The sequence below is a fragment of the Crocodylus porosus genome, unplaced genomic scaffold (genome assembly GCF_001723895.1).
Source record: "Crocodylus porosus isolate Cpor-Errol unplaced genomic scaffold, CroPor_comp1, whole genome shotgun sequence".
Classification (NCBI taxonomy): Eukaryota; Metazoa; Chordata; order Crocodylia; family Crocodylidae; genus Crocodylus; species Crocodylus porosus.
This window is the reverse complement of record NW_017728906.1, coordinates 31,822,623-31,833,342: the sequence shown is the minus strand read 5'-3', so window position 1 is coordinate 31,833,342 and position 10,720 is coordinate 31,822,623. Positions and strand designations below refer to the sequence as shown.

Genomic DNA, 10,720 nt, shown 5'->3' with positions numbered 1-10,720 from the left:
TCCTGCCCTTTGGGCAGGGGGCTGGACTCGATGATCTCCCGAGGTCCCTTCCAGCCCTAATGTCTATGAAATTTATGAAAAACTGAAGGAAATGTAAACCCAAACTTTTCTATTTTAATCAATTCTAAACTTCTCTTTTTGATAAAACCTAATATTTTCAAATTATTTCACAGAAATTGGTTACCACCTTTTGATCAGCTTAGTAATAACCTAACTAGTTCGATACACCTGTGTTTCACAATGACCACAATCTCTCCTCGACCAATTCGCTTCTGAAACTGCTATCTACATTTTACAAGAGGCACTTGCAGTGATTTTTGAGTTTGGCTATGGCAGAAGAATTTGAAGAAGCCTAGGCTAGAAATAAAAAAGGGACGAATAACAAAGGGTGACTTGGGATCTGAGAGGAAAGGCGATAGTTTCACGGTAAAATGGAAAAAGAAAAACCCATGGAAACACTCCCATTTCTGGGCCAGATTTTCAGTCTGAGTCACAATTAAAATGGTAGGGTACTAACGTTACAAACATGTTACGGTGGGGGTGATGATGGTAGGGGCACTGCCTCAATTGAATGAGTGTTCAAAATATTTCACACTGCCAGCTGGCATCACCTCTATTTCATTTAGATTTATCTTAATCGATGATGAATTTCACATCAGTCTTAATCTCTTTCAGGGACTGAGAAAATATAGAGACAGATATGCCTGGATCTAACAAAGAGGAGGCAATGGGATGAGTGTCATCAGCATATTGATAGCAGTGGGATGAGTATACAAGGCTGCCTTACATTCCCCCCAGGGACCTTACACAGATGGTGAGCCAAAGGGGTGATCAGGCAGAGCCAAGCAGGACTCAACAGCTGAGAGCCCTTAGGGAGGAGGAGCAGTTGTTCAGCTCTTGCCTCTGAGATTGTTCAAAAAGAAACCAGCAGAACCACTTTCTGGTGATTCTATTCATCCCAATCAGAACCTACAATTAAGTCAACACAAACAGCATTATATAATCAACTAAAATGAAAGGTCAATGAAAGGTCAAATAGAACCATCAAAAAAAAAATGTTGCCTTTTTATGCTTGGAGGAGATCACGGACAAATAAGATTAATATGATTTCCAGGCTCTGTTGCAGTCTCTAGCCTGACTGAATGGGGGTTGAAGGTATTTGATGATATCACCTGTTCTTCGAAGGAAAGATAGGCTAGGTGCTCAGCGATAGGTTGCATTAATATACAATGTAGCTTTCTTGGTTAGAACCAAACCACATTTTTGGGAGGGCTGTCTTATGCCTCTTTTTAGAGGAGAATTAGCATTGCTTAAATATATATTTGAGGACTAAAACACTTATGCTTATATTTTGGATAATAAACTAGAATGGCTTAAAAACACAATGACAAAGCTATGGTCTGTTCCTTCCTTACGGTAGCAGTTCACCACCAGTCACATCTGTTCTTTCCATTCCATTTTTAATCCTCCCTGTTAATCCTAACTACAAGTGTATTGTCTGTTCTTTAATGAGAACAGACTATGTGTTGCACATTTGCTTCCTTTCTTCTTTTAAGAAAATAACACATTTAATGATGAAATTCTTGGTTCCAATTTTCCTCTTTTATCATCATAGTTGCAGTGCCAGATAAAAGAAACATTATAAATATTCAAAATATATTGGCTGTGGATTGGATGGGCCAGGCAATTGGTTGTAACATGGAAACGTTGCCCTTTTAGGTCTCTAATTCAAATATAACATGAGGAACAATACCCTAGAAGTTGTTTCCATTTGGAGGACTCTTTTATGGCAAGCTTAAAACAAAGTGATTTTAATTCGCTTTCCATTTAACAGCTGTCTACAGAAACTACCATCTCCCCTAGTACTAACTGGGGGTACTCTTGTTTCTGTAGTTTTAGTTAAGCACTGACATTAAGGATTAAAGGAGTCTGGAGCTGGAATGAAATTACCCTTGGCCTTCTAGGAAATTTTGTGCATAGGGGATGAAGAACCTTCACAGGGTGGTGCAGAAAAGGTTGCATTTCTCTGGCTTGTGGTGGTTTTGATCTGTGGGCAAATCAAGGCCTTTAATTCAGTTTTAGTGTGTGTTGAGACATTTTTTTGAAGGGCGGGATGCACATATTACTTGCTGGAGTTGTTCTGTTTCTAAGGCAATCAGTGTAACACCTTTCACAGGCATTAAGCCTCATTTAAAATATGCAAAGTCAAAAATACAGTGCTGCAGTCCCAATATCAAGAATTAAACTAAAACTGAAAGATAGAGTTCTTGCTTTTTTTTTTTCGTTTTTGCAAATACCATAATTGTTATCTTCACATAGTCCGTGAAACAGTAAAAGACAAGAAAACCTTTTTAAGGGCTAATTATTCAGGTATATCCAAAAAGCATGGAGCCCACGACAGTGAGGAACAAAGACTAACTTAAAGCTCATCTTTGTTTACTGACTGAATTTTGTTGTTGTTCTGTTCATCTCCCTTCCCATACTACAGTAGAGCAGCTGAAAGTGAAATGGACCCAAGGGGCAGCAACTTGAGAAATGACAACAAAACTCAATATGCAGGAGCTTGCCACAAGAGCTTCTTAACCCTCTTCCTGTGATATGGATCTGCCACTAAACTTTGCTGCCGGTTGAATAGAATAGGTCTTGACTGCACCATGTCATCCCTCATAAAACTTTTAGTTTAATCCTCAGAGAAAACAGAACATATGATCTATCCTTTCCCCCTATGCTATTTCTTTAAATAGTACTTTAAATAGTACTTTAAATAGTACCATAGTACTCTTGAACTGGATTTCTGTTGTCTTCCCTATTGGTTGCAAAAAAAAAAAAACATGGAAAAAAAGAGAATGGAACCAACTCCATACATATTTTTTGAGCAGCGTTATGATCCCAAATAAGCCCTCACTGTAGCATATTACCAACTGATAGAAACCGGTATTAATAACTTTATCATATAAGTATTTTATCTTGACCACTTTTAAGAAGCTGTATGTTAAAGTGAGTACACTGATGTAATAAAGGGCATGTACTTTGTAGGAGCATTTGAGTGAAGCCAGCTCACCAAGTGTATGGAAAACATCTGAGGCAAACTATTTGTACCAAAGTGTTAGTGCCTTTATACTGACAGAATAAGCAGTTCCTCAGCACACAGCCTCATAACATTTCCAGAAATAGTCCCACCCTAAAATTAGTGGGTTAAGAATTAAGCATTCCTGGTGCAAGCATGTTTTGCCAGTTCAGCTTTGCTGATGACACAAGCTGCAAAATCTGGGCCTACAAGAGAAAAAACAAACCAATCCCTCCCCCCAAAAACCCACTTTGCACTTGATAATATGAAGCCTTCTTGCCTGTTTTGAACAAAGGAAATAAATGAAAGGGAATAAATTGATACGAACAGGAAATACAAGGTAGTCGATCAAAAGGCATTACATGATTTCAACAGGAATGCTAAAAGACAGGCAGTATGGGACATGCATATTAAACAAGGATATGGAACTTTCTGTCAGTTTGGCATCTGTCTGCTGAATAAAAAACACATTTGCGTAAAGTATGTCACTGTTTTGATTATACATGAAATATTTCCTACTTATTATCCTCTTTCTTTCTTTACATAAATGTGTGTGCATGTGCGTGTGTATATCTATAAATAACTTGGTATTTAATACTGGAAATTTTCCAGATGCAGTTTGTTGGATATTTCTTCACATTTTTTCCTCAGGTCAGTATTCTAAAAGCATCCGTTCCTCAGACAATCAGTTATATAACTGGTGGACCTGAGAACGAACATGTATTAATAAGTATTCCCATAGTTTAAAAAGATATCCCTTGGAGTCAGGTATGTCTCCCTTTTTAGAGCTCCCTGGAAAACAAAAACCTATTGTCCTGCAAAACTTGGTAAATTTTAAAGTTATTTTCTCTTTTCTTTATTCTTTTCTTGTGAAATGTTTCTGAACTTTACATGGGTTGTTTTAAGACACTTTTGTCAAACTTTCATTCAAAAAGTTTCTGTTTTGAGAGCGGTGGTTTGGGGTTACGTTTGTTTTGTTTTGTTCTGTTTTTGTTTTGTTCTGTTTTACCAAAACCCTGTTTTAATATGTGAAATTTATCAGTGACTGTTTTAATAATATTCATGAAAAGTTTATCAAGAGTATTAAAAAAACATTCAGTGGTGTGGGAGAGGGAGGAAGAATTGTCAACTATGTATGCTCTTCTTAATTTTTTTTCCAAAAATTGAATTGATTCAGCTGAATCTCCAAAAAAACCCAGGCTCATCCTCTTCCAGCCTGGCAATGGCTGCCCTGCCTGCCCCAGTTCCCGGCACTTTGGGAAAAAAAGCCCCGATTCACCAGGTGCTGCTGGGTGGGGGGGCAATCCCTGCTGCCCCACACTGTATGGAGGACTCTGCATGAGACCCCGATCCCCTCCCATGGCTGCCTCACCTGCCCCAGCTCCGGTCCTTTAAGAAAAAAAAAATGAAAAAACCCCCTGACTCAACGTTCCTGCCAGCAGGGGCTGATCTCCATTGCCCCATGCCATATGGGGGGCTCTAAATGATCCCCCTGAACCCCCAAGGCTGCTGCAGGAGTGGTGAGTCCTGGGGTTTTTCTAGGGATGTTTTTCTTAAAGGGCTGGAGCAGGGCGGCCATGGAGGGAGCTAGGAGAGCAGGTGGGGGGCAGAGGGCTCATGGCAGAGCCCCTCATGCAGCATGGGCCAGGTGGGACACATGGGGAGGAGTGGGGGTAGCCATGGGGGGGGCTGGGGGAGTGGGCGGTGGTCAGGGAGAGAAGGCAGGGGATCTGGGGGAGCAGGCAGGGGATGGGGCTTGGCAGAGGTCTCTGCATTTTCCTCTCCCCCCTCCTCTGGCCTCTTCTCTCCCACCCCCTACTTACCAGCTCTAAGTCCAGATGTAACTACCTACTGCAGTGGGTGGGGATTGTCCAAATCATCAAAGCTCTCCAAATCTTTTCCGAAGATTTGGAGAGCTATGAATTGAGTCGGATCTTTTAATTAGTCACCTAGTTCTATTTGGATTTGGAGATTCGGCCACTGAATTGGGCCAAATCTCCAAATTGAATCAGCACCTGAAGCTTCACACAGCCCTAGTATTTATGGCTATTATTCTTTGGGTCATCAAATTTGTTCATATGTATGATTAAAGAAAGTAAGCTGTAAGCTTACTTGCTCCACGTTTCAGATTCAAAGTGGTCCATTAGATTTGAGGTGAGACATTGACACAGTGCCATACCACGGTACAAGGTTATCATTGAACTTTTGATATATAGATATTTAAGGTGCCTGTAGACATGTGGGATGCCTGCTCATAACTGAGATCCAGGCATCTTGGTGTCTTATGTATTCAGTGCCCCCAGGTTTCAAAATGATGGCAAAGGTGCTCTAACTAAAGCTTGTCAAATGTGCTTTAGGTAAAGCTCCCATACCCCCATTTTGAAGTGTGGGATGTTGAATACATGAAATGCTAAGGGTGCTTTAATTGGAGTGGCTCCCAAAAACTGGTCTAAATAATAGTCATCGTCTCCCTCCCCCCCCCCGAGCACATGTGAAGTTGCCCTTAGATCAGAAACTAACCTGACTGATCTATACCATGAATAGATTTTATGACTGGTACCATGGACTGGTTGAATACAATGCAGTAGAATTATTTTTTTTGGAAAGGGCACACTTTTACACAGGTTGAGCACAGGTTGAGTGTTCTTCAAACCTCTTTCCAGAGCTCTGGTACTAAGACATTTAGGGCCCAGACAGATGTGACAATGGTTGCCTTATCTGGCTGGTAAGTGGTCTGCATCCATAACTAAGTGCATAGCTGCACATGACCTTAAAAGGGCCCAATCCTGTGACAGTCTGAAGCCTCATTGCATGAGGGTTCAGATGAAGGTGCTCCGAAGTGGCATGCCTTCATTAATTTTTGTTTGTGTGCCAGGAGCAAGGCTCAGCTGATGAAAGCCAGCTCTTCTTCCCACACTGTTTTCACAATGGGAGCGGGGACAGGGAGTGGAGGAAGCTCATTCTGGGGCCTGTCCAGTCAGTACTGGAGGTGGGCTGAGTAGATTGGAGGCTCCAATCTACCTGCCCCTCCAACTCCAGTGTGGCTGAGGAACCCCCCAGAATGAGCTCCCTTCCCTGCCTTCTCCTTCCTCCCATACAAACACAGTACCAAAGCTCCAAGAGGGGCTGCAGAGCTAGGGGAGAAACACTAGAGAGATGCAGCCTCTCTCTCTCTGGATTGGCTCTAAATTGGAGCTCGATTCCACACCCTCCCAACCCAACAGCTGATGTCTGTTAGCTCAGGAGGTTTGGTCTAACTCATGGTGCCTCCTGCAAAGTGCTATGAGTTAGACTAGGGTGCTGCATTTCTGTCTGCACCTTTAAAGAAGCACAGCAAGGATTTTGTCCCCCTCCCTTAGGATTTCCTGTGTGGTTATTAAAGAGAAAATTAAAATATTAAATTCTTCATCCAGTCAATAAGTATTTATAATGCCCTATTTTTCTTGAAAGGATTCTTCCGCTAAGGCCTATATTGTGCAGAAATAGCAAAGTTTCAAAATTTTCTAAAATGTTGTGTTCTTGTTTATCTGTTTTGTCTTCTCTGAAAGATAAAAAAATTAGAGACTTTCTCAGCCACACAGCTGGACTTGCTAAGTTGTCCCCAGTGATGCCATTAAATGTATTTCATTTATTAATCTTTCTAGGATCTTCCACTGTGCTCATTATCTTCAAAAGTGTAACAGATTGCTACTCAATAAATAATTCTGTTGTTGTGCTAGGCAGGAGGGGAAATATAACCCAGCTCATTCAGTCTTAACTCTGTCTTTTCTTCATGGCTTTCCAGCGTAAACCTGCAAATATATTTTACTCCCTTCTATGGACACATATAGCTCTGAATTCAAACAAGGAGCAGACCTGTTTAATCAGATACAATTTGCTTTGGAAAATATTTTTTGGAATAAAACTGTACTTCAAATACAAAGCATATTGCAAGTGTGTGTTTTGTTTTGTTTAGTTTTTGTTCCAAAATGTTCTCTGGAGAAACTTGTTTCAAAAATGTAATCCTGGTCTGGTCTCAAAATTCACATTTGTATGTTCAAGCAGGGTACATATATATGTAGGATATGTAATGTTCTTCTCACTCTCCCTGTGGATGCTCTGAAAGTATATATACCCTTTATGCCCTCTCTGAAGTATCCTTTCTAGAGTACATATTATGCACATTTTTCTTTCTATAATAGCAGTTCTCAACCTTTTTAGATTCGAAGTGCCCCTTGATGGATTTGAGGCACCACTCAGTAGGCTCAAAGCACCTCTCAGAAAATTCCAGCTCTTAATTTTCACTCACTTTTTTACTACAAAAATAACAGTGCAATTCTTCTGTGGCACAGAATTCAGAAAGACTGCAATAAGGCAGAATGTTTTTAACATTATGGATTCCTATTTGAAAACTAAAGGTTTAGTTTGTAAATCATGTTTGCACACCTAACAGCACTAACATTGCATGGCACCCCATGGCATCCTTGAAAGGATTTCAAGGCACCCCATGCACCATGGAATCCTGGTTGAGAATCACCACACTATATTATCTCAAGATATTTCTTTCAATGTATCTTTTAGTTCCATAAATTAATAATGTTTTATATATAGGTCACATACACACTCAGAAACCTGAATTTGGACTTTGGCAGGTTAGGCTTTTTTTCCCCTTTGCAGATAGTTCTTCCTTAGACCTTGAAAGCAGAGATTTCCAACTACTTTCATAAGCTAAACAGCATCTTGATAGAGAAATTGTCTCCAAGTCACACTCACATTAGACCCCTCCCAATTCCCAAAACAATGTGGGAAAGGATTCAATATACTTTTAGGTCTGTTAGTATGTTTCAGTAGCTGGAAACAAGGAAGAGCTAGAACAGTTACCAATCCCCTTCATCCACACCACAAGTATTTTCTTTGTGGATCAATAATGATCTGGAAAAGACATCACAGTAATCTCCTCACTTAAATTAATGATGCAATAAAATATTATTTTATCAGAACTCATGTAAGACCTTTAACAATTCACCACTGTGTAATAGCTTAGGAGTATGAGCTGATGCTTTCATATCACCTCCAATAGCTGCTTATCCGCTTCCATCTTTAGCAATGCTTGATTAAGCAATTAGAATATTATGTTATTACGGCAATATAAGGGGGAGGGGGGAGGGGAGACCAGGCTCACCACATTTCTTGGGTGGCGCCTACTTCCCTGGGTTGCAGGGCTTCCTACAGAGCCACAGAAGTGTTCGGAGCTGGGTGCTTCACTCCACAGCTGTAGAGGCAGCAAACTAAAACTCCTTGAAGTCATTTAAGGCACATTATGCCACCACATTTCCTACAGTGGCTGGAATTAATGTGCAATATGCCACCAAGATGTGCAAACACCAACACCATTAAAGCAGTGCAAAACCATTTAGCCTGCTTTAAAGTGTCGTGCACACAAGCCTCTCATTTAGTCTACACAAGGCCATGTGAGTGCTATTGCACTGTTACTAATCAAAAGTAAATTTACTACTTGCATTTGTAGGTAGCACATTTACTCACAATTAATGAGGTTTACTATGTAGTAGGCATGTGAAAATGTGGATGCATATGCTTACTTCACAGAAAACTATACTTCTGGTCAGTTAAGCATCTTGTGTACATACGCCCACTGTAACCTATGGCTGTCAACATGGCTGCCATTTCTCCCTGGGCTTGCAAACAGCAGAGGTGGAGTCCAGGATTGAAACTCTCACACTTTTTGGCTGAAGAGGCACTGACCTGGCTGTGTGAGTGAACTGCTTCATGCAGATGTATTATCTTGATGAGGCTTGTAGTATGGAAGCAATAATTTATTATTTACTGAAACTTATATAAAGAACTATTTACAGAAAAATATTAATAGTCTTACTACTGTCCTTGCAAGATCTGTGACCTAGCTTGTTGCTGTCCTTCCACACCAGGAAGTTCTTCATGCCTCACCCAGACTGTCTACCCTGGGATGCCACACTTCCTAGATGCTGTGTGTTTCCAGGAGTACTGAGGAAAAGATCAAGGAAAAAGAGATATACAGCTTGCCATGACTCTGAAAATAATATTTTTTTCTACATTCTGCCTTCCAAAAACAAGGTATGCATTTTCGGGGGAGCATATGCTTTATGAGAAAGTATAGGTAATTTTACTCTATAGCCAGGGTATCAAAGATAAGGCTCACAGGCTGGATCTAGCCCATATAGCCATATCACCCACCTGGGAATACGGTAATAGGATGAGCAGGAGTGCAGCCTGTCACCAAAATACAAGGTAAAGAAGAGGCAATTGAGGATGCATTTTGGCAGCAGTGGGGCAAGCAACAGCTTTGTTAACCCTCGTGGCTCCCTAATATAATTCATCCCACTACAGGTAGGTGGGGTCCAGATCTGACCTGTGAGGCTCTTAATGTTCTAGATCCAGCTCAGGTGCCCTACAGAGTTTGATATCCCTGATCTTTAGAATTTAATTCCAATAAAATTAAACAGAGTATTTCCATAAGCATGGAGTGGAGAAAAGATCAAGTCAAAAAACACAGAACATTGGTATAGTAAGTAACCTGGTTCTAGGTACCAGAGCTGTTGACTAACAGTTTCTTATGACAGGATGAGCAGCATTCAACTCTGGTCTTCTCAGGGTATAGCTGCTGTTATTGCTTTTTATTTTTCTGAGAATGGGATGGATCTTATGGCACCAGTAAAATGCTGACCAATATCATAGAATTAGTGATAGTCCTGGTCCTGCAATCAGATCAGCTAAAACAAGGCACTGTTGTCCAGCCACACCTCCAATTCAGATCTGAATGGGTACATAAGCACATGCTAATCTATCCAATTTCAAACACAAAATGATATAACGTTAGATTTCAGTATAAGCAATGCACTGAAAACTATAGTAAAAACCATCATATTTTTTTAGATAAAGTCCCTTGGCAAATAAAGCTGTGAACAGTCCAGTTAGAATTCCAAATCTGTTGCTTCTGCATTTGTAAAAATGACTCATCTCTGTTTCTTTCCTTGTAGTCTTGAATCTGAATATTCAGGTTCATGGTAGGTCATAGGCGACAACTTTTATTTTTGTCAGGGGGGAGCCTAAGATGATGGACGCGTGGAAAGTTTTACACATTTCAAGTGACAGCCCTCTTCCCAAGGTGGGGCAGGGTCCTCAGGCCCCCCACATACTCGGCATCTCTGTGGTGGATCATGAATGTAAGCCTTTAGACAGATCTTTGGATTTGTTTTGTGAAAGGGAGAAACATCTACATAATTATTCCTTCTCTTTGTTTGCTGCTGAAATAAAGCATGAATAAGTGGAATAACTGCTTGATGTCAGGAAATGTTGAAGCTGATTTGTATGCATTTCCAAATCAGGAGCAACTACTTATTCCCCATAATAATGTTACAGTATGTCATATTATAATGCCATATTCCAGTCTGTTTTGAATAAATACAAATTTGCAAAATTACAGGACTTCTTTAGCTTTCTAAGGTCTTTGCAATCTTTCAGACAATCAAGACTGAGGCTGCTGGTCCTCATATTTCATAGATTTCATAGCTATCAGGGCTGGAAGGGACCTTGGGAGATCATCGAGTCCAGCCCCCTGCCCAAAGGGCAGGAAGTCAGCTGGGGTCATAGGATCCCAGCAAGATAAGCATCCAATTT

General features: G+C 40.6%; 1 long non-coding RNA gene across 2 annotated transcripts in view; it reads left to right on the top strand.

The window, feature by feature from the left end:
* LOC109305738 overlaps positions 1-10,720 on the top strand; it is a 137,883-nt gene that overhangs the window by 70,017 nt on the left and 57,146 nt on the right. Inside the window, exon 2 of one of the 2 annotated variants that reach the window (XR_002099693.1) lies at positions 3,680-3,718. The exons of the other annotated variant lie outside the window; for it this stretch is intronic. This is a non-coding gene — a long non-coding RNA (uncharacterized LOC109305738). The remainder of the gene's footprint in view (positions 1-3,679; positions 3,719-10,720) is intronic. 2 annotated transcript variants of the gene reach the window in all.